This window comes from Periplaneta americana, chromosome 16 (genome assembly GCF_040183065.1).
Source record: "Periplaneta americana isolate PAMFEO1 chromosome 16, P.americana_PAMFEO1_priV1, whole genome shotgun sequence".
Lineage (NCBI taxonomy): Eukaryota > Metazoa > Arthropoda > Insecta > Blattodea > Blattidae > Periplaneta > Periplaneta americana.
The window spans coordinates 53,596,950-53,623,235 of NC_091132.1; the positions used below are offsets into that span (position 1 = coordinate 53,596,950).

The 26,286-nt window shown below is 35.6% G+C and overlaps 1 protein-coding gene across 3 annotated transcripts in view; it reads right to left on the reverse strand.

Moving 5' to 3' along the window:
• SLO2 (slowpoke 2) overlaps positions 1–17,629 on the reverse strand; it is a 1,063,914-nt gene extending 1,046,285 nt beyond the window's left edge. For 2 of the 3 annotated variants that reach the window (XM_069849157.1, XM_069849156.1), the window contains exon 1: positions 17,446–17,628. The gene's annotated coding sequence lies outside the window, so the exon portion shown is untranslated. Of the gene's footprint in view, positions 1–17,445 lie in introns of all 3 variants that reach the window. The other variant, XM_069849155.1, reaches the window with a different exon arrangement.
• Positions 17,630–26,286: the final 8,657 nt, after the last annotated feature.

The following is a 26,286-nucleotide window of genomic DNA, read 5'->3' on the forward strand; positions in this document are numbered from 1 at the left end:
GAATTTTTCTTCGTTTCTATTGTAATGACGGCTAGAAAGTTCGTATCGTAATTCCGATTTGAATTTGGACTGTAATACAACCGGATGCATAGCAGCACGAGACGACAACATTCAACGAAGAATAATCCGGGAAAAATAAACGTGTTACACACTCCTGTTTGCATAATTATTTAATAACAGATGAGTTTATTTTTTGGAATCATGCATAATATTAACATTACGTAAATAATACAATAATAACAGAATACCTCACATTCTTCAGAATCTAAAATATTAATATAGATTTAAAATATTCTTCAAATTATTCATGATTCTACACAGCTCCACAGAATGCTACTATGCGTTGTTTATGTGAACATACTGTGTATCGTCTGTAGCGAGTGAGAGCAGGGCAAGGCACGGGTGAGATTTATATTCCTCGCTGTAATCAACTAAAATCTACTGTTTTGAAACGAACTTTCTACCTATGGTCATAACTTACGTAATTTCTCAGCTAACGATATTCTTATTTTTTGAATCTACATATATGTTTGAGAACAATTTTTTCTAAAATGAACCTGATGAAAAATATTACGCGTACACTTCTAACAGCCTATCATTTCGTAACTGCTTTATGTCTAAGTAGTAATAGTATTCATCCTAATATAGGCAGACTCGTCTTCACCAAACAGTATAGTCGATCTAGAGCTTATAAGTGATTATTTATAATGAATGCTAAGCCAGTGAGCATATGAATGTCTATATTATGCATTTGACTTAATTTGAAATGTTTAATGTAATAGCTTGCCGCATTAGTTTAGAAGAGAAGCCAAGTTCATGTAGTTACCCCATTGATGTAAACACATCAGCTACGTCCGAAATATTGTGGGAGTGAAATAGGTCATCTATATCGCCCCTTCCTTATGCCCATGCCTGACTTAGAACCTATATCAACATCGGAAACAGTCCTAACCACAGACATCACTCCAGACTATTTTGTACTGTTGCAGATGATAGATGAAGTGAAAGGGAAGTAGAGAATGTTGATGGAATGAAAGACGTAACTCAAGAAAAACCCCCTGCAACATCCGTTTTGTCCACCAAAACATTCTACGTAGACTTTATCGGGGATTGAACCCTAGCCGCCTGGATGGAAGTCCAGCGCGTTAACACTATAACCACAGACGTGCAGTTGTAAACATTAGTTTGACACCAAATTAAAAAAGAATGAATTGTTCATGTTAAACTGCAGAAATTTGACGAAATGTGTTAATTACGAGTACATAATTTTGCATTCTTCGAATGAACCAATGGTTGACACTATAATCTGGCATTTGTTAAACTGGGACATCAATCGAAATTTCATCGAGACTACAAAGCCTTCTATTCAGCGGTTGCATCATTATTCAAGGCACATGAAAGAACGTGATTACACGCGTAGAGATACACAACGTTATGAGAGACTCGAGGAAAATTATGGGAGGTCGGGCGGCAGTCTTAACCATGATTGCCAGGCGACGGTTTCATAGCATAGCAAGTAGACGTTTTATTTCAGGAAATGCCTAATATTTGTCGTGGTTAAAACTATACTGAACAGGTTTCTTTCAAGCCTTCCGAATTGTCTCCTATAACAAAATTATTTGTAATCATCTTAGCCTGTTACTTCAACTGCTCATTGTGTAACTATTGTAGACTTATACGCTCTTTGGAGATATTACCAATAAAAAATCTTAAATATAATATAATTATAATAAGTTAAAATTCAATAACATAAAAACTGAAAGCCACTGCCGTAGCTCAGCCGGTTAAGGCGCTTGCCTGCCGGTCTGAAGTTGCGCTCGGGAGCGGGTTCGATCCCCGCTTGTACTGATTACCTGGTTGGGTTTTTTCCCCCCAACTGTAAGGTGAATGTCAGGTAATCTATGGCGAATCCTCAGCCTCATCTTGCCAAATACCATCTCGCTATTACTAATCTCGTCGACGCTAAATATCCTAGTAATTGATACAGCGTCGTTAAATAACAAACTAAAAAAAAAATAAAAATTAATAAAAGCTGAAGAAATTACATTGACTTCTAAAAACGAAAGTATGAAACACGTTAAATGGTTCGGAATGTGTATTTGGATACTAAAAATATTTGGAATGCTGACACAGGGAATTTATACAAAGTATTATATAGAATCATTTATTTGCTTCAAAAACTAAAAGTACATATTGTACTTCTTCTTCTTCTTCTTCTTCTTCTTCTTTCTCTCAGTTTAACCTCTCCCTTCTAGATGCATTTACGCGACCGACGCCACCCGGGCCTTACAGGGCCGCGACCTGTCGGGAGAGGTATTAAGCTATGGATCACATACATACTTTTTTGACCACACACCTACCATAGTTGAAACAAATTTATATTCCGTTGGACGCATTCGTGTCGACGGAATTTAGATACCATGCGGATACCAAAGATTATAATATGCTACATAATTGAAGAGGAAGGGTTGATATCAACTGAAACTCTAACCAATCAACAAGATAGACGACTTGTGTTTTGGCCACACAAGGACATGGAGGGCCTCCCCGGATGAGGGATCAGCTCTATGCCAGGGCCACCTCCGATACAACACAAACATTTAAGACATTACACATCATTCACTCACTCATATGAAAGGATTAAGGAAAGGATCGCCGTCCATGGCCGGACTTTCAAGAGGTACAATCCCGGCATTTGCCTGGAAATAACTGAGGAAACCATGGAAAACCTCAGTTAGGATTGCCGGCCCCTGGGATCGAACCGCGGACCTCCCGAATGCGAGGCCAGCTCTCTACCACGTCGCTAGCCCGCTCGGTACATATTGTACAAGTGAGAAATTATTACTTATGGCGCTTTATGTTTTTCATTATTATTACTATTATTATTATTATTATTATTATTATTATTATTATTATTATTATTATTATGGGAAGATAATATTAAAATGGATTTGAGGGAGGTGGGATATGATGATAGAGAATGGATTAATCTTGCTCAGGATAGGGACCAATGGCGGGCTTATGTGAGGGCGGCAATGAACCTCCGGGTTCCTTATTTCACTGACGCAGGTCACTGCACTGTCTCAAGCAGATCTGATTTAAAAGACGAAATAATTTACATCCGTAAATATGAATGTAGGTAACACGAGTTGACGGATCACGAAAGTATATTACAAAAGATAATTTATGAATACAGACACAATTTAATATCATACAAGAACACAACATTCCCTATTTCTATGACTCTCGTTTGCACAGGAACAAACGTTTTTTTATGAGGTAGAAAATCGGTCCCGATAGAACCTTACTGCTTCATGGGAATTGTGACTCTATTCTCCATAAATAAGAAACGTGTTCAAATACGCGTCCAAAACTGTGACATCGTCCTTGAGTGATTCAATACGTGTTCTTCGAAAAGACTGGCAATACTGAATTAGTTATTACCTGCTTACATTGTAAGAGGGAGCTTAAAATATCTAAGGTAAAAAGAGTTCTCGCGGACAAACTTTATTTCACAAGCAGATACTGATACACAGTAGTAGACGAATGGTAAGCATTACTTTCCAACATAGTCATCATGCTTGTCCAAACAATTATTCCAACGGTAGACCAAGGCATCGATATAATCCTAGAAGAAATCTGCATCAAGTCCCTGAAGCCACGTCATGAAGGCTTGATGAACTGCTGTATCGATGTTGAATGGTTTACCACCCAGGTGCTTCTTCAATAGTCCGAAAACATGGAAATCACTGGCTGCCAGGTCGAAGCTGTTGGGAAAGTGGTCCAGTACCTCTCACCGGAAGCGCAGTTTCGCACAGTATACCTCAACAAGTTGACGATGAATTTCTGCTGGTGAGGGGTCCCTATCACCACGGCATGGCGCGTCCTCAGGTTGCGGATAGAGGAGACGGCCTCCAGATATGGAGGGTAGCTGCGAATATATTGAATAAGCAGTCGTGGACAGCCGATAAGGGGTGGTCCTCCAGCTTGGGGGTTGGGCGAAGGGCTAACAACCCATCACCGTAAAAAACAGCTTGTTACGTATCCCTATAATAAGCCTCGGAAAAGGACTGATTCTCTGGCACGACCACAGCAAAGGAATAAGGATTTGAGATTTGGCACTTGGAACGTAACTAGTCTTTATAGAACAGGAGGGGTAACATTAGTAGCAAAAGAACTAGCTAGATATAGAATAGACTTCGTAGGAGTACAAGAGGTTAGGTTAGATGGGAATGGCATATCACAAATAGGAGATTACTTGTTGTATTACGGGGAAGGAAACAATAATCACCAATTAGGAACAGGATTCTTTGTTCATAAAAGAATAAAATCAGCAGTAAAAAAGGTCGAATTTATCAGTGACAGGTTATCATATTTAGTACTTAAGGGTAGATGGTGCGACATCATAGTTATAAATGCTCACGCCCCTACAGAAGAGAAAGACGACCATATAAAGAATAGCTTCTATGAGGAATTGGAACATACTTTTGATCAGTTCCCTAGATATCACATGAAAATTTTATTGGGGGATTTCAATGCTAAAGTAGGACGGGAGGATATTTTTAGACCAACTATTGGAAAAGAGAGCCTACACGCAATTAGTAGTGACAATGGAGTTAGATTAGTCAACTTTGCCACATCGAAAAATTTAATTGTCAAAAGTACAACATTCCCCCATAAGGATATACATAAATATACTTGGACTTCTCCAGATGGATTGACACACAACCAAATAGATCACATCTTGATAGATAAACGGAGACATACTAGTATAGTAGATATTCGAACTTTCAGGGGTGCAGACTGTAATTCTGACCATTATTTGGTGATTGGAGAATTAAGAGAAAGATTATCAGTAGCCAAGCGAGTAGAGCAACAAGTTAATATTACTAAATTCAATATTTTGAAATTAAAGGACGAGGAAGCTAAGCAAAATTATCAGGTCGAAATTTCGAATAGGTTTGCCACTTTAGAAAGTTCCGACGAAGTTGAGAAAGAATTAGATGTTAATAGCGTGTGGGAAAATATCAGAGATAGTATCAAAATTGCAGCTGAGCAGAGCATAGGTTATTATGAAACTAAGAAAAAGAAACCGTGGTTTGATGAAGATTGTTGCATGGTAGTAGAAAGAAGAAAACAGGCAAAATTGAAATTCTTACAGGATCCAGTTGAGGAGAAGAGAGATAATTATTTCAATGAAAGACGGGAAGCAAGTCGTACACTTAGGAATAAAAAGAGAGGTTACTTGAAGGAAAAACTGAATGAGGTAGACACAAATAGTAAGAATAAAAACATTCGAGATTTATATAAGGGTATAAAGGAATTTAAGAACGGATATCAGCCAAGGGTAAACGTTATCAAGGATGAGAATGGTGACTTGCTTGCAGACTCTCCATCAATCCTAAACAGATGGAAAAACTATTTTGCGCAACTACTAAATGTACATAGGCCAAATAGAAATGATCGGGACGAAATTGAAATACAAACTGCTGAGCCATTTATACCCGAACCCACGCTTACAGAAGTCGAAATTGCGATAGAAAATCTGAAAAAGTACAAGTCTCCAGGTATCGATCAAATTCCAGCAGAATTAATACAAGAGGGTGGGAGTGCATTATATAGCGAAATTTATAAACTTGTACTTGCTATTTGGGAAAAGGAAATTGTACCAGAACAATGGAACGAGTCCATAATTGTACCTATTTTTAAAAAGGGGGACAAAACCAACTGTGGTAACTTTCGAGGAATATCACTTTTGTTGACGTCGTGCAAAATTTTGTCCAATATTCTTTTGAGAAGATTAACTCCGTACGTAGATGAAATTATTGGGGATCATCAGTGCGGTTTTCGACGTAATAGATCGACTATTGATCAGATTTTTTGTATTCGACAGATAATGGAGAAAAAATGGGAGTATAAGGGTACAGTACATCAGTTATTCATAGATTTCAAAAAGGCTTATGACTCGGTTAAGAGGGAAGTATTATATGATATTCTTATTGAATTTGGTATTCCCAAGAAACTAGTTCGATTAATTAAAATGTGTCTCAGTGAAACGTACAGCAGAGTCCGTATAGGTCAGTTTCTATCTGATGCTTTTCCAATTCACTGCGGGCTAAAGCAAGGAGATGCACTATCACCTTTACTTTTTAACTTCGCTCTAGAATATGCCATTAGGAAAGTTCAGGATAACAGGCAGGGTTTGGAATTGAACGGGTTACATCAGCTTCTTGTCTATGCGGATGACGTGAATATGTTAGGAGAAAATACACAAACGATTAGGGAAAACACGGAAATTTTACTTGAAGCAAGTAGAGCGATTGGTTTGGAAGTAAATGCCGAAAAGACAAAGTATATGATTATGTCTCGTGACCAGAATATTGTACGAAATGGAAATATAAAAATTGGAGATTTATCCTTCGAAGAGGTGGAAAAATTCAAATATCTTGGAGCAACAGTAACAAATATAAATGACGCTCGGGAGGAAATTAAACGCAGAATAAATATGGGAAATGCGTGTTATTATTCGGTTGAGAAGCTCTTATCATCCAGTCTGCTTTCGAAAAATCTGAAAGTTAGAATTTATAAAACAGTTATATTACCGGTTCTTCTGTATGGTTGTGAAACTTGGACTCTCACTCTGAGAGAGGAACATAGGTTCAGGGTGTTTGAGAATAAGGTGCTAAGGAAAATATTTGGGGCTAAGCGGGATGAAGTTACAGGAGAATGGAGAAAGTTACACAACACAGAACTGCACGCATTGTATTCTTCACCTGACATAATTAGGAACATTAAATCCAGACGTTTGAGATGGGCAGGGCATGTAGCACGTATGGGCGAATCCAGAAATGCATATAGAGTGTTAGTTGGGAGACCGGAGGGAAAAAGACCTTTAGGGAGGCCGAGACGTAGATGGGAGGATAATATTAAAATGGATCTGAGGGAGGTGGGGTATGATGATAGAGACTGGATTAATCTTGCACAGGATAGGGACCGCTGGCGGGCTTATGTGAGGGCGGCAATGAACCTTCGGGTTCCTTAAAAGCCATTTGTAAGTAAGTAAGTATGAGGTGTCCTTCAGACGCAAAAACAGGATCACAATACAAACTTCCACGTTTCACCATGTTTTCGTGCGCGCAGCTATTTCATAACTATATTCCGAGAATCTGATGCAACATATGTGCCATCTAATGGCTGCGTGATAAAACTGTGGTCTGTTGCTGCGGCCCTGACGGAAAGTTCGAACAAGAGGGGAATTGTCACCCATGAGAGATCTTGTTGCCTTACTTTATTAATCACCCTCGTATCAACAAGACTGAACAGCAGTGCAACTGAACAACTGTACGGTGAAGAAACCTTTGCGAAATTAGCAGATTAACCCGGGCTTCAGTAATGATAAATTTATTATTAATCACTTCACTTAAAACGAAATTATATTAAAATGGAGCGATGTGTGAACAAATTATAAAGGAATAAATGTTCGTCTTTTAATTGTTTTACATATTCCTCGTGAAAATATCCGTGGCCATCGGTGTAGCTCAGTCGACTGAGGCGCTTGCCTACCGATTTGAAGTTACGCACGGGCTTGGTTTCGATTCCTACTTGGGCTGATTACCTGGCTCTTTTTTCCGAGGTTTTCCCCAAGCCTAAGGCGAATGTCAGGTAATCGATGGCGAATCTTCTGCCTCCATCTCGTCAAATACCATCTCAATATCACCAATCCCATCAACGCTAATAACCTATGTCGTCATCCAGGATGCAGCGACGTAGAAACCCTTGGGCATGTTTTGGGTTATTGCCCTAAAGGAGAACTACTGAGGAACAATCGCAACCACTCTTCGGAAGGCAAAGTGAGAGGTTTACGAAGAAGTGCACAGCTTGGCTGAGAATGGGTCAACGAGAAGAGCAGACATTATAGCCATCGATCGCCGGAATCAAAGAAGCCTCATTCTTGATCCCACTGTCCGTTTTCAGAAGGATGATCAACAAGCCAATAAAGTTAACGATGAAAAGAAGTCTATTTACAATCCACGTATTCCACACTTCAGTGAGAGATACAAAATGGATATTAATACATGGGAAGTATTAAGTTAACCAAAACCATTCTCCTTTCTCTTAAATTTTCTAATGAGGACATTAACAAAATTTGTCTAATGGTATTGAGAGATTCATTATCCATTTCACACAATCACTACGTAATATTTTCTATTTTTATTTTATTTTTTCTACTTCATTTCTTTACTCTTCATTGTACTTTCTTCTCGTGTTTCTCCGAAATCAGATTGTATATTTTTAAATTTAAATTTATCATTGTTCCGTATTCTCTCCGTAAATCATAGGCTATTGCATTTTATTTTTAATTTAACCTCTGCTTTGTATTCTGGATCCTAGTGGTCAGCCGTAAATGTCGGTCAGATGTCCCAAATTGTGGAATTTGTGTTGATACAGTGTTGTTAAAATAATAACCAACCAATAAAACCATATCTGTAATCTAAATTTGTCCACAAATGAGACCTTCATATTAAACACAAATTGTTTTCTTTAGGTCAAATCATTCATCGGGAACCAAAATAGTTTGACATTTCTGTTGTCTATACCCTAAAGAAACTGGTCTTATAACCAATGCACTATTATTTACCCCTTCCGCTTTCTACATGTTTGTGCGACAAGTTCAGTAACAAATGAATGTATTGTGCGAAATACTGGCGAATACCGGTAATAGCGAGTGAAGTGAATGGAATTTGTGCAATATGATATGGAATTCCAAGAACGGAGTACTCTCCATCACATATTCAGCTATTACCCTACACAGTCTAGCTAGTGTATTATATAGGGTGTAACAGCATTACTTCTACAAACTTTGAATTATTACGTCACAAAGAAAATGTCATTTTTTATTAACGAACATAATTAACTCGATGACACGTCATTCATGAGTTTCGCGTCCTTTTTTTTTTAGCGCATTCCGCATCACCTATGTTGCATAAGTGTGCGCCGTAAGTTCTTATCATAATATCTGTTACATTGCTGCAGTTTGTTGTTGGTGCACCTCCAGTTCGTCCTCTCATCCAACAAATACCGTTCAACACAACCCTGAATTGCTCGGTGGAGTTGAACGATCAATACTGCGAAAGGTGTCAAAAATGTAAAGATGTGCAGCTGACAAAAGAAAAAGTGACCTCTCTCTAGAATTTAAATTTTCTTCGGGTATCTCCGCTACATTTCGGAGACAGGCGATGTTACATGTTGTTGGACCAGGTTGCCTGATATCTACACTTACAATTAAAGTGTTCTGCGTATTAGTGTTGTAGCGTAATGGTAGCGTTTCGGGCTGATATTCGTGAGGTCGTGCGTTCAAACAGAACCTAGTGCTTTCTGTTTTTTTTTTAAGAGAGAGCAAAAATATAATTTCTCCTGTCTCTTTTAGGACTCTTTTAGTAATTAACATCAGGTTCATGAATGTAGGCCTATTATGTCATGACTTTATCATTATTTATTACAACATTATGGCTGCAAATGGAAAGAAAAAAAGGAAGAAAGATTATATTCTGAAAAAAATATATTTCGTGGCATAAACAAAATAAACTTACTAGCGTCTGCCATAGAAAATTAAAACAATTAAAAGTAAAAAAAACCAAACAAAAAGTCACGATACAATATTTAATCCATCTTCCTCCCATCTCGATCACATCTTGCAGTCGAGTAGGCATGGAATCTACTAATCTTTTCAGTTCTCAGCCATAGCATCCCAGGCATCTTGGACGGGCTTCCGTAAATCATCAGAACGTCTTAGAGGGGGATTGGGCCAATTTTTCCGCATATGCTTCTTTACTTGTGCCCCCGCAGCTCAGTTGGAAGAAGTCGGAATTTAGATGTCAATGTCTCAGGTTAAATTCTCATCACTCCTTTTCATTTTATTGTGTTAAAGGATAGTATAATGCAATGATATAAGAAGAAAAAATTCAAACTAGTATTATGCAACTGTATTGTTTCAAATCTAACTTTAAAGTTATATTATTTATATCGCAAAAGAACGATAGCAATACAAATGATAACTTGAATATTATTTATATAGCTAAAGAACAATAACAGAATACAAATGATAACTTGAAGATTATTTATATCACTAAAGAACGATAACAAAATAAAATAACTTCAATATTATTTATAACGCTAAAGAACGATAATAGAATATAAATGATAACATGAATATTATTTATATCACTAAGGAACGAGCATATGTCCCTTAATAAATATATTTTCTGTGTGACCTATCCTGTGTTACATCCTGTATTTGACGAAGATCCTGAATGATAATTGGTGGAAAAGTGATTATGTCGAGGGTTTTTGCTAAATAGCAATAATAATAATAATAATAATAATAATAATAATAATAATAATAATAATAATAATAATAATAATAATAATAGAATGAATTAGGTCTTCCTCTTCGTTTGTAATTTATTGTTTTTCTTGGCAATTCGCTTTTGTTCTTTGACGAAGCGTGTGGCATTATCTATTTCTTATTTCTCAGTTTCATTAACTGTTGTCTACTTTTCAGTTTTTCTACGATGTCCCCCACTTCTTTTCTGGTTCTAAGTTATGTGTCCTATTTATTTCGAGAATTCTACTTACTCTGCTTTCAGTTCGTTTTCGTATTCTTGTTTGAAAATCCAAAGTTCACTGTCGTACAGCAGACAGCAAAGAGTAAATGCATTGTTTATATCTACTCTAATGGCTAAACCATACTCCGTAATTTATCTTTTATATTTTCAGAATGTACGTACGTTTCTTTTATTGCTTATACTACCGGCATTTACGTAAGTAAAACGGAAAATTTCCTAGAATATATCACTATGAAAATATATACATATAGTCCAGAAAAAATATCACCATTAGTTAACACATCTGTACTAAATCAGAGGTGGTAGAGAAATGTGTTTGTTATATTCCAGAAAGCAACTCACTCCCACGTATAATTTTAGTAGTCGTTATTCCTCGCAGTACCACTGTCAATACCCTAGAAAACTCTCATACCGATAACGAAGGAATACAGAAAATAATTACTGCGACTTCATGTACAATAATTCCAATTTAAGTTCACTGCTTTCACATTGAAAGTCTGCCATCTCGAGGCCCTACAAAGACGGAGCTTCCGACCGCAATACCCAAGAGTACAATGAAGGCATAAATTTTGGGGCAAACGAATGGAGCGCCATGTCTTTCGCAGGGATTGATTAGAACATGCACTTTGCTAAGTATAAAACTCCAATTTCGTCCTGAGAAAGTGAAGACGTTGATATAGTGTACGGCATTGCATCCTTGACCTTATAGCTTTCCGACGTACAGACAAGTCAAGCCATTGGGACACTTCCAAGAAGAAATCAATACATTGTTACATTTATGGTGAGTATCATCCCTCAAATATTGAAGATACTTCGTGCAGCAAGTTATATGAACAAATCAATATTGTATTTCCTTTATTATCATATATAAATAACGAAAACTGATAGATAGCAGTCGTGTTTATTTAATGATGATACATAATTCTTCCAACTTGCTTTAAATATAAGCACTCAATTCACATGAAAATTAGATTTCTTATAACAAAATGAGAATGTCTTAATTTTCCCTATAACATAATCTTTGTTGGTAATAAAATATTACAACGAACAAATAATTTTTATTATTTTGGACTCAAAGTAACTAGAGAGAACATAGGTAACGCAAATGTTAAAATTATCACCGTTAAAATAAAAAAAAAATTTAAAAATTAAATATGATATAATAGGAAGGAAAATTACAGGAAACTACAGATAAATGATCAAGCATTACTTTTAAATTGTAAGTTCTTTGATACATGAAAAGAACAAATATTTTCGTTAAGAAATACTGAACTACTCTAAACGTTATTTAGAAAAATGTAAAGATTGCAGTGCCCTATATCTTCTAATAGAAAGATTGAACAGACTGAAGGCAGTTATTATCAAATTCTCCACAGAACAGCAGAGTACGTACTTATGAATTAGAAAAAAAATTATATAATTTTAGAAGAGTTGAAAATAAAGATCAGTAATTTACAAAACCAAAGAATATAAAGTAGTTGGATTTACCGCGTTCTACGATTGAAGAAGAAATAATTCCTGAATAACATAATACAAACAAAGATACTAAGGACGTTAATTTAAAGTCTCTGAAAACCCAATTGGATGAGGACAAATTAAATATAATTCGTGGTTGACAATAATGATGAGTAATATTTTTTCACCACTGCACTAATATATCCGTATCAAAATATATACAAACAATAAAAAAATTGAACAAGAAAGAAAATCTTTATAAGGTTTTGACTGTTCTGACATCATTAAATGGATGTAGAACACAGAAATTAATTCATTTTATATATAAAAGATAGTAACTGAGAACGTTTTCTACGTGTGGTACAAGAGTTGTAAACTTATACTTTAAGAAATAAGATATTACCACAGTCTAGTATATACAGTCACGAAACTCAATATGTAGTAAATATGCATCCACAGATAGTTGCTAACCACTAGGATCGCTACTATCGCCTCGTTACAGACAATGCTAAATAGACCTGCACAGTCTATTGTTCCTAGTACCCTCATAAACTCAAGCTTCGTGACTGTATATACTAGACTGTGATATTACTCCATTAAGCACTTAACAACCAAACGGACTCAAGTACGCAGAAATACCTATCGGAATACTTGACAAAACTGGATGAGTAAAATGAAACTACATTAGGTATATAAAATAAAACAAAGCGTAGAAAACAATAATTGAATTGGTTATTTTTAAAATTCCGTGAGTCCCATTTCTTTTCCCTTTCATTTTATGTGAAAAAATTGAAGTCGCAGCCTAGACGCATCATTTTATGTTGAAACACCGCAAGTCTGGTGCACAGAATGGCTGTGAGGACAACGCATTTGTAGTTTCTTTGGTTTTGAAACTCCGTAAGTCAAGGACTTAATAGATCAAGCATCTACAGCTGCTATAGAGTGCATTCCTTGTGTCAGCTGTTGGTAACATGACAGTTACTCACACAGCAAAGCAAGATGTGTTTATTTTGTTGTAATATTCGTTCTGATCTTTTTTTACTATGCCAACATGTTTTCAGTGAATGACAGTGACATAAATGAACCTGTTAAAAAAGAAAAAGGGAATAAAAATTATGATTTGTATAAGGGTAAAAAGAATAAGATAGCCATTGTGATGGCAGAAAAAGACAACATACTTTCACAGTCTTCCAATAAATGTAAAGAAAATCGAGAATTTGAGAAAATTTCACGGATATTTATCTAATGAAGAGGAAATTCTAAGTTTCTCGAAGAGTGTGTATGATTGGAACATAACCGAAGGGAGATGAACTGAGTATCTCAAGTTCTGAAACATTTTCTGTGTAGTTTAATGAAATATTTTTTTCTCGTGTGCCTCAGCACAACTTGTTCATAATTTAAATATTTGTAACATTTTCTACGCTTGAACATTATAAATAAACAAATTATTGCAACACACACGTTACTTTATAAATAGAGTCTGAATTTATTGGTTTTCATAATATAATAAGGAAATATTGTCCATTACCTTTTTAAATCCCGTAAGTCATGAACATTTTAAGATGTCTAGCAGCATTGTAACATTATATACAAGTTAATGACATGCTTCCTTGACTTCTTCACTGAAGATTTAACTTGGGGAAGCAAGAAATTTTACAAATCCATCCTAATTTACTAATTATTCTGTTCTATTTTCGTTTTCCCACAATTTTACAATCCTTGACTTACGGGATTTCAAAAATAACATATTCAATTATGATATGGAAGTGCGAAGGGGGCAAGAAAAGACATAGCAAAAAAAATATTAAGAATAGTTTAATGGTTTATACAGATGATTCACGAGGATTTACCGTACATACGGAGCTTATTTCCGAAGACATTCTGAGCAAAATTGTCATATAAACATGTGTCCTAATCTCAGTATTTTTAGAGTTACACTAATGTGAAGTTGTTAGTAAAATACCCCTAGTTTTAAGGGTACAAAAATATTACGAATAGAGAATGAACTATTCAGAAGCATAATTTCTTTAATTGGCTAGTATTCTGTAGCTAAAAATGTGTTGTTTATTGCTTTGTATAGATTTTGTTTTTAAATTTTTAACTAAACATTACATCATTCTTATGCACTTACCACAAAAATTGTTACAAATCATACGACTTTAGGAACTTGATTCTTTACAGTTTAATTAAGCATCCTAATGTACATTCTTGAAGAATTTACAAGAGCGGTGAGATTTGCAACAATTGTTGTGATAAATGCGTAAGAAAATGTAATTTTGTAGTTAAAAATCGAAAAAAAAAATCTGTACGAAGAAACTATGGATTTCACAACTGAATACTAGCTAATTGAAGACATGAAACTCCTGAATAGTTCATTCTTTATCTGTAATATTCTTTCACCCATAAAACTTAAAAAAAAAAAATGGTATTTTACAAACAACTTCAAATTAGTGTAGCTCTGAAAATATTGAGATTAGGACAAATGTTTATATGAGTTTTTTGCTCAGAATGTCTTTAGAAATAAGCTCCGTAAGTGACGGTAAATCCTTGTGAATCACCTTATATATACGTAGACTTAATACGATAACCGATTATAATTTCTCACTATTGACCATAAAATTAATAATGGTTTAGTCTCACAGAACGTGTCTCTTAATTCCAATGTTTTTAAATCGAAAATGATGTAGATAAATTTCATTTATATGTAACGGTGAAATGTATTATTCTGCTAGTACTCCCTGAGCACTAGAACGAACGGAATTAGACATATGAAGTACCCAATGTTAAATATATACGAAAACCATTTTTATATACATATTCACTGAAGAATATCATAACTGTTGTTGTTGAGAGCAGAAATCAATACTGGAAGTTTAAAGTTAACGAGGAAATTTCACTCAAATGGACTATATTTTTAATTCGGGCACTTTCCCAGTATTTCATTTCAGTTACGTCTACCAACTCATTTCTGTTGAAACTTTTTGGATACTTAGAATTGTTACTCTGAATCTCTCGCCACAAGTTTTTGTATACACGAGGCTTTTGTCATTCGTCGATAGATATTTTACCACGATAAATTTTCGCCTGTCAACACATATAGAATCTCAATATTTTCAATAATTACATAACGTGTATATATACGCTACTGGAACCTAAAACTTTTGAAATGAAGATATTATACATTCATAAATAAAATGGTCTCAATTTAGGAAATTTGACTTCCATGAAGCAACTCAGCTACCGTATTTCTCTTTCAATTATTTATTTTTTAAGAGTCTTCCACAGCATCTGCCATTTTGGAATGGCTACCAAAATCAGTTTAAATGGATTGATGTTATTAATAACAGACTTTGAAAAGCAATAGACCCTACGTGTCAGTGAAGGATTAGCTACAGCGTTGATTGTTAAGCACCAATCGTTAGCGCTTTCCGATTTACGTCAAACTCAGCACACACAGATTAAGTATGAAGCGATTGTTTCTTCCATCTAGTCGAAGAGCGGACTAGTCTAAATTCGAAGCGGAGCAGTAATAACAAAATCACTGACTTCTTAGAATTCAATTAAAATCATAGTAACAACAAAAAGTTTAAGTAGGAACAATTACAAGACTTGAAAGTAATATCCATTGTAGTATGACAACGCTGTTATTATCCCATAAATAGAAGCATAAATATGGAGTCAAGTTCATATTTGAACTACTTGTATTAACCAATACGTCCATAATAGCAGTGCGCACGGTGTTCAACCAATCACAGCGTTGCTATTCAAATGATCCTTAGAGATCACGGTTGTATCATTTTTGTTTATGATAATGCGTTAAATGATGTACTTAAACAATTTTCGTACCTAATATTAGACACAATCTCAATAATGGTAGTGTAATTGGCGTATAATACATAGTACCGTAGCTTCAAAGGGTTACTAAATTGAATATAAAATCAAGGAAATGTACATTTAATTATGTAGATTAAAGACATGAATTTTATCCCAACAATAACTCCTACACCCCTTTATACTCGCAGTTGTAATGAAACATTACGTCACGAAACACTGTAATACAATTTGTATATAAGAAAATAGAAACTACCACTACAGTTGTACAATCTAATGAAGAACTATGTTTGGTTTTAAAAGATAAATATACCAATGGACGTAGATACAGTTGTAATTAAATTAAGAAACTGTGATGTAACATTTTATGTATAGAAACGTCACCGAGGTAAATTTTCATTGAAAGAATTAACGATTCTTTTTCGATTAAGCCATATTAACAATTAGAGGCAATACTAATATTCAGTGCAAAAGAAAAATGTATTTTATATTAAACATATAAATCAGATGAAAAATAAATTTATTACTCTGCTGTGACCATTTAATATAAACAAAATTCTCAATGTTAGCGACTGAAATGTTGTATGTTTTTAAGCACAACTTTTTTACTTATTAACTGTATCTTCAACATAACGAAGAAATACACAATATTCTCAAACACAGTACTTATAAATATATTAAAATATGAATTGTATTAAGAATTTATACACAAATAACATTAATATTAGTAGAATAAAATTGTGATGTAACATTTTATATATAGAAACTTTCATTGACGAAATGAACGGTTCTTTCTCGAGTAAGCCATAAATTAACAACTGAATATAAGTTGGAGCTAATACTAATATTCAGTGCAAAGGAAAAACTTATTTTATAACAAACATTTAAATCAGGTGGAAAATAATTTATTACTCTGTTGTGATTATTTAATATAAATAAAAATTTTTAATATAAGCGACTGAATTTTTGTACGTTCTAAGCATATATATTTTTTTACTTATTAACTGTATCTTCAACATTACGAAGAACTTCACAATATTCTCCAATACATTACTTATAAACATATTTAAATAAGAATTGTATTAAAAATTTATACACAAATAACATTAATATTAGTACAGTAAGTAATTGTGATTTAACATTTTATATATATAGAAATTTTCACTGACGAAATGAACGATTCTTTCTCGAGTAAGCCATAAATTAACAACTGAATATGAATTAGAGGCAACACTAATATTCACTGCAAAGGAAAAACTTATTTTATAATAAGCATATAAATCATGTGAAGAAGAATTTATAACTTTTCTCCGATCATTTAATATAAATGAAATTCTCAATGTTATCGACTGAATTTTTGCATCTTTTTAAGTATATATTTTTTATATATTAACTGGATTTTCAGCTTCAAGAATAACTGCACAATATTCCCCAATACAGCACTTATAAACATATTAAAATACGAATTGTTTTAAGAATTTGTACACAAATAATATTAATATTAGTAGAAGTGGACGTCAAGTCTGCTACTTACGCTCGAATATGATCGTTCCTTTATCACAGCTTGTAGGAAGGCATAACATGCAATTAAATGCTCACAATTACCGAAAACATTTGCACTCAACGTGTCAGTTGACTGAACACCACTGTGAAATGCGGCAAGCAAAGAGAGAGTTGTGCATGAGGTACACGTGCGATCAGCTCACTGCCTGTACGCCACACGCTCCACCATTGCTCCCCCTCCCCAAACAAAACAATCATGCGCGGCGCAGGCCGTGTCTCGCCCGCCGCAGCAAGGCAGGCTGTCTTGTTTTCAGCCCTCCACGTGATCCAACGCTCCACGTTCTATAAATGTTTGTCACGCCGTCGGCATCAGTTTTGTATTGTTTGTATTTCCTTAAATATGTTCCTGCCATCTTCAGAAACAGACCTGTGTTTTATTAATAAATCATATTATAGTTGATTCAATTATTTCATCCCTTCCAAACTGGTACATCCCTTTAAAATAAGTCTTATAATTTTTTTACTTGATTATTTAATGAAACTATATCAACTACTGGATTATTTTATTATTTGGGGGACAATCTTGGCACTACACGTATTTTAACGTAAATAAAGGTTTAAAATTTGTGGTTCTCTATCACTACGGCATGGCGCGTCCTCAGGTTTCGGATAGAGGAGACGGCCTCCAGATATGGAGGGAAGCTGCGAATATATTGAATAAGCAGTCGTGGACAGCCGTTAAGGGGTGGTCCTCCAGCTTAGGGGTTGGGCGAAGGGCTAACAACCCATCACCGTAAAAAACAGCTTGTTACGAAACCTAACAGTAAGCCTCGGAAAGTAGGATATGATAGTAGAGACTGGATTAATCTTGCTCAGGATAGGGACCAATGGCGGGCTTATATGAGGGCGGCAATGAACCTCCGGGTTCCTTAAAATCCAGTAAGTAAGTAAGTAAGTAATGGTTTAAAATTAATATTTTTAATTTTAATATTTGATTGAAATATTCTTTCTTTTTAAACTACTAAAACTATAGTTATTTCTTTTTCATTAACCAGTAAAAGTCATAAATTGCACAGTTCTACCCTAAACCTTAAACTACACAATTCGTGTTGTTCTGCAATTGGCTGTAATTGTCCAATTATAAATTAATCTTCAGAAATTAAATATTTAGGAACCATTATTGATAAACTCTCAAAAGGGACAAACATACTATCTTTGCAACAAATTACGTAGAATTATGCATCACTTTGTTCAGTTACGAAATTACCTACCAGTAGATGTACCATCGCACCTCCTCATACTCATCCTCTTTCACAATAGCCCTGCCAAGACTCTGGAATTCGCTACCTGCTAGCATCAGAGAGTGACGAAATAAAATTGAATTCAAACGCAAATTTACTAGGCACCTGGTCAGTAATTGATTTCTTGTAAATAGTTTCCATAATCTATCACAAAATATTTCAATATCCAGTGACTTCATCACTATACAATTTTGTTATTCTGGGTTTAATTTGTAATTCAGTAACTATAAAATATTCTTTGTTTTTCTATGATAATTTATCTAGCTTTAATTAGTCAGGTATTCGTTTCGTACTTTAATTGTTGTTGTAATTGTAATTGTAAATTTAATATTGTAATTTTATTTGTAATTGTAATTGTAAATTTAATACTAATTGTAATTTTATTCTTCATATTATAGTTGGAATCTCCTGGTAGAGGGGCAGAGAAGGCCTGACGCCTTATCTCTACCAGGTTAAATAAAAAATAAAAAATACTACTACTAGATGTACTACGTACAGTTTACCTTGCCTTATTTCAGTCTTTAACACAATACGGAATATTAGGATGGGGTAGTACTTTTATAACTGACCTTAATTCACAAGATTCATTATAGAGAAGAATGATTAAAAAACATATCAGTTATCCTACCGAAAAATTGTTCCCAGAATTTAAAGTCTTGAAAATATATCAAATTTATATCAATATATTATTACATTTTATACACAGATCATACATATTCCAGATGATACAGCCTACTCATAAACACGAAACCAAAAGCATGTATACATTACGTTCGTTTGAACCACTAATCTATCTATTACTATGATCATCTCTTACATCCAAACAATATTGAAATGTATAATTGCAAGGGAAAAATTGTTCCGGGGCTGGATATCGATCCCGGGACCTCTGGTTGAATGTACCAGCGCTCTGCCAACTGAACTACCCGGGAACTCCACCCGACACCGTCTCAACTTTTCCTTTTATATCCACACAACTCGCGTGGGCTGACGAAACGCCAGAGACCCACATCGAGTGCACACAAACTCTGTGTGACTTGAAATTGCGGTTTTCTGTTAACGTACACAGTGACGTATATATTATGCAAATCTAATCTTTCAGGTAAAGCTTCCTGTAAAGCAGATTTGAATTATTTCAAGGGAAAAATCGTTCCGGGGCCGGGTATCGATCCCGGGACCTCTGGTTGAACGTACCAGCGCTCTGCCAACTGAGCTACCCGGGAACTCCACCCGACACAGTCTCAAATTATTCAAATCTGCTTTACAGGAAGCTTTACCTGAAGGATTAGATTTGCATAATATTGAAATGTTCTCTTTCAATTCATTTCGAATGGTAATAGAAAGGAGATTTGATATATGAAATGAAATACAATTTTCGAGAGGGGACACTATCACCTTTTGCGATCAATTGCGCTAACCCTCAAGCTAGGCGCATTTCCAAACCACATCGGTTGCCTGCATTAAGATTCGCTGCGGCTCCAGATTTCGAACAGACCAGCTCCCTCCGTGCGTTGCCAGCTGGCATTCAGGGAGTGCTATTGAATGATACGAAATGTAGAGATGTTGAAAGAATGATGTAGATGCCTAATATGAAGAAACGGAAGAACCCTGAGAAAAACCCTAATTGTGACCTTGTCCGCCACAAATGTCACTATGGAATTTTCAATTAAAAATCCCAGGGATGGCCGGGACTCGAACTCGGAGCGGCTGCGTAACTGTCTTAAGGTCTGACCACTTAGACACCGCAGGGGCTTCCGATTGTTACTATGCGTACCTCAGTTTGCATGAACTACAGTAGAAGTAGATAACCTCAGTCCTCAGTACTCGACTCGATCGTGTAGTAAGTTTCTAAGGCTAGTGATAAAACATATGTTACACAAATATTCTTTAAGGTTTAATGTTTAGGATATGTTCTTCGGGCCACTCAACAGCATTAGAATTCAATAGCTATATATATTTTTAGTTGATTATTTAACGACGCTGTATCAACTACTAGGTTATTTAGCGTCGATGAGATTGATGATAGCGAAATGATATTTGGCGAGATGAGGCCGAGGATTCGCCATCGATTACCTTGCATTCACATTACGGTTGGGGAAAACCTCGGAAAAAACCCAACTAGGTAATGAGCCCAAGTGGAGATCGAACTCGCGCCCGAACGCAACTTCAGACCGGCAGGCAAGCGCCTTAACCGACCGAGCCACGCCGGTGGCTAATACCTATAATGATCTATAGAAATTTCATATCTAAAGTGTCACAACTACCTGCTGAGGAGGCCATAATGCTAACCATACGTTACCCCGTACTGGTTGGTTGATCGTTCACTTCTGCTGAGACACGGACTTGAGACCAGCAGCAGAAGTTGCTCCTCCATCAAATGACAAATACATGGTCTCGTGACCGGAAGATAAAATTATTTCAGCGCCCATGCCAGGAGTCAAACCTCTTTAACAGCTTAGTTGGGAGGTCCACAAACTATTCACGCAGCCGTAATGGTGAACTAAGTAGAAAAATATTAATAAAACATGGAAGTATCTTGTACGCCCTATCCAACCCATCTCGTGTATATCGCGTAAACTTTCCATTTTTGCATCTCAGACATGAGTACAGTGTATTCGGAATCGAAATTGAGTGTTCGGGATTGCATAACTTAGTGTAAAGAAGGCGCTGGAGACCCTTTCGTAAATCAATGTACAAGGGGCAATCCATAAGTTTCCGGAGTTTCCGGACTGCCCTGAATGTAGGCAACGCATAGAACAATAAATTGATAAGTTGTCTAGAACCAGGGGATCGTCTTGAATCTATATTAAATGCAAAGCTTGAAAGGTACAGAAGAAGACTAGTCATAAGGCTTATATGAAGATATTCTAGGTCAAATCGCAATACGTCCTTGATATGTTTGCACAAAATCATGTGTAGAAGTTCAGTTCTTGAAGAAAATCTCATTCTGTTTCATAGACTGACTCAACAGGCATGTACAGCTTGATTCAGGGATTTTGGCCCCTGCAAAAAGTAACTAGATAGACTAAGAGCGAGTTACTCATCACTGCTGGCGGGCTGGGTCGCACAGGTCAAGTGACGCAGTCATAACACTAACACTTCCTTCTTATCATGTCGAGGTACATTCCGCCTTAAAAACATAATATTCTTCCACACGTCCCGTTACTAATCCCCATTTCAGTTTGGTTGATAGGCCTTCCCCTCTACTCACTCTCTTAAACATCCGTGAAGGGGAAGATGCTACTATACATCTTGTTGATGTTCGACTAATTGACTTCGAACATAGTGAAAATTCTTATTATTGAAAATGTTTATCGGTAATCTATATTTCGAAAGCCTATGCTAAGCGTTTGTATTTCATTTTATTGTTGTTTTTATCAACTGGCACATTAAAAAGCTACTGACAGCAGAAGATAAATGTTTTCTTCACTGCTAGTTGCTACACTACAGCATACACAACGGGACAATCTGCACTGTGTCACTCCCCCCGACTTCATAATACAAACTAGCATTCCTTAATTTAATTAATTGTTAGTTGAAAATATTGTAAGAACGACACTAAAATATACTGAAACATGTAATTGTCAAACATCTGTGTCACTGTATTTTATATCCACTTATGTACTTTATTTAATATTTTATTTTCTTGTGTGTACAGCTTGGGGGGTGCAGGTATAAGAAGTAACAGCTACCGTTCTGTTCCTCACGGACTCAGGGAAAGTAGAAGGGGAAAGAAATGTCTTCGCATCCTGTCAACTTGTATGAAATGTCGTTTAACCACTACGTCTGTCGACTAAACAATGTCATGATGACTTTTATTTTCTTGACATGAGTGTCCCTCAGCTTCGAGCATAGATATTATTCTCATTCTTCCTCTTCCCCTCCTATGCACATTTGTGATTACATTTGTTTCCTACGACACAACACACAGCTCGCTCACTAGCCAAACAACCAAGGACAGGGGCCATTAACGCTGAATCGAGCTGTAAGCAATGATCTTCAGTGACACGAGCATGTATGTTTAACGGTATAGCCTAATAAATATAAGCAAAAGTAAATCCATGGCGCTACAGCCCATGAAGGGCCAACACCGACCAGCCGGCTACTGACCTCACATCCACATGGCGAAGCAGAGGTGGACGATCATCCAACCAAAATGGAGGTATCGTGTGGTTAGCACGATGATCTTCCCAGCCGTTATAGCTGATTTGCGAAACCAGATTCCTTAACGCGAGTCCTAGGCAGGATGCCTTAGACTACGACGCAACGGCGCGTGACAATAAATATAAATGCAGTTCGGAAATACGAGTATATTGACTGCACCTTGTATGTGTTTACAGATTTATTTTATTGGTCGTGGTTTGTCATTAACTGTATTGTTAATGATAATAATAGCATTGTTATTATAATAATTATTGTTTATAGTAATTGGTAGAAGAAACACAGAGCAATAAGATGACTCATAGAAGAGCCGTTCACAACTGCCCTTGTCCCACAAAATATCCTACTTAACGTCGTCTGGATATGAACTCGTATCTCAGACATGGAGAGCCGATGAACCACTCTTTCGTCTAACGGTACTTCTATCTCAGTCTTGATATATCTGGATATTGTCTGCAGCTTATGAGTGTTTTCTGAATAAAATGCCGTCTTCCCCATTCAACGATAATTCGCTTCTTCCCCACAGGATACCAATTATCCTAAAGGGAATGGAATATTGGCAATAAAACAAGAAAGTTATTCATTTCTGTGCGAGAGTAAAAAATAAAACTCAAAATTAAGCGTAGAAAAGAAGCAATGATAAAACCTTATAAAATGACACAGCGCTTGCTTGCTCTCTGTAGGATTATGTGGAAGTGAGAGATGTAAATAATAAAAAAAAGTTTGTAACTATAGCGTAAAGAGACGCCGTAGATGAGATCCTTAAGAACAGTTGGGGGAGTTGCAATAAGAGACATTGAAAGAAATGAAGCTTAAGATAAAACTTGAAAATAAAATCAATGAACAAGAATGAACTGATATTATACAGAGAATATCGGTTAAATTGAAACTGATATAAAAGATGAAAATACGAATGGGAAGAATTTAAATCATTAAGAAAATACCGTAAAAATGAAGAAATGCACGTACTATTATATATCTTTGCTGGAAACTGAGAATCTGATGATTCCGACGACAGTATTAGCCTACAACTAGATAGAATTTAGCGGAAATATCGAAAATACACCTATCAAAACAACATTAAATTTTGTGCTTCATGTGGGATTTGGGTTGTACTTCTTCCATTTTGCTCGAAGGTTGGACCGATGTTTCCCTTGAACTCATAAGAGTAAGACAAAAATTTTATTTTCATTTAGTTTATTTTATTGCATAGATCTTATATCAAACGCGACTATGAGATGTTCAAGAAGTAATATATACAGGTTGTTTCTATAAATTAGACCGACAAACTTTAGGATCAGACAGATAATCTTCTTTCAAACACTTTTCGTTAAGGAACTCATGGACTCGGACGCTTCGTTTCAGTGCAAGAGGGATTTAATGCTATAACCTAATTTGTTTACTCCATCAGCGCAGTGTCATTCTTCGACCCTGTTTATTTATTCCCTGAGGTCGGTACCATGCATTAACCCAATCTGATTACTACTAAAGGTCGGTAAATTTCTATACTTCCATCTGGTCTGTTGACTTTTTGTGATCAGTATCATTCTTCCATTCATTCTCTTTACTGCTTCTTCTCGGTTCAGTACAAGTCTTCCTTGTTACAAAACACTGCATTTGTTGTAATGATGACTAAGTAAAGCAATGCATCCATCCTTCTAATTTAACACTGAAGTGAGTGTTTTTCTTTTTCATTCGGTTTGCTTTCTTTGTGTTTTTCTGTAAGTTTGGATCAATAAATTGTGCCTATAAAATGATTTGTTTATTCACTTTTCATGTAACTAATTACTTCAATCCCTTCCTTTACGATCGAACCATGTAATGACATAAACCCCTCTTGCTCTGAAAGGAAATGTCGCAGTCCATGGGTTCCTTAACAAAAACTGTTTGAAAGAAGGTTATCTATCCGATGCTCAAGTTTATCGGTCTAAGTTAGAAACATTCTGTATAATATGCATGGAGAAATTTCCTTCAATGAATTCCAACCTTAATATCTTGGTCTTTCAAAGCTTGAAAATGATCATGCAGTGCTTAGATGACTATAATACATGAATATTAAATTCTTGAATTATATTTAATGGGGAAATTTACAACATCTTTTTGCAACATACCGTTCCAAAGCTGTGAGTGAACATGCTACTTACAGTGCGTCAGTAGATAGGGATGAAAAAGAACGGAGAACCATCACGCTTTACTCTTTTTGTATGAGATTTTGTACATCTCGCATATCCCGGACGTCGGATCGGAAAAAGAGGTCCGGTTGAATGGCCAGCCCTCTCCCATGATTTGATGCCTCTTGGTACTTTTTAGGTGGTATATCTAAAACCTCGTTCGGTGAAAGACCCAGAAACACTTTCAGCCAGGATATTTGCAGCACCGAATGGATTTAGAGAGATGCCTGGTACATTCGGGAAAGTACGCCAGAGTTCTTTTCGATTATGCAATGCCTGCACTGAATGCGTTGGTCACCAGCTTCATAACTTCTGGTGTTATGTAAAATTAACAACTAAGGTAATATAAAGTTTCCCTACATCAATTTTTGCATACATTACTATTATTACTTCACACCCTTATAATAACTAAGGATTACTTCCTTTATCACAAGTTTCTATCGTAAAATTGTTATATTTCAACTCCTTTGCAAGCTCCTTCAGTTTCAGCACAGCCTGTTGAATCACTCTACAATATTTCAGACTCATAAAAATTAAACTGTGTGGAAGTAACATCATTCTACGAAATAAATAATGAGTTCAGTCTTTTACTTCTTTAATGAAGTTTTATAGATTTTTGTTCGTCCCATTATTCGTGTACATATAATTGCTTTCGTTAATTTACGATAGCCAAAAAAGCATACAATACATCTGTTTATTGCCAATCGTTAAAAATCATCTCCAATCAGTTTTTTTGTATATAAATACATAATTTATTCTCTATAACATAATACAAGACGACATATTTTAAAGTAGAATCATGTATTTGATGAATTACATTTCTTACTGCAATTTCACTTTTGACACTTCACCTTTAAATAGACAATTTAAAAATAAAATAGTCATGTCTGCGAAAATCTCCATTACAGTTTTAAAATATTTCAACCATACCTTTGTACTTCAGGTAGAAACAGGATTGTACGGTCTCTTCCTTTGAGTTGCATACAGTGTAAATATATTTCTCTTCACTAACAACATAGCTTTGAATAAACTAGACTGTACTGTTCGTAGTAGGAGCTACATCAAAGCCGTAATTTTGCCTCTTAATAGGTGTGATATTCAGTAGAAATTTAACAAGGAACAGCAATCTTACCAGCCATTGTATACACTACAATATATTATTAAGGAACAACTTCAACGCTGCATGAGACAGAGTCTTGAGTTAAATCCAGTGTTAGTGAGGTCCTTTTTTCCTCTATG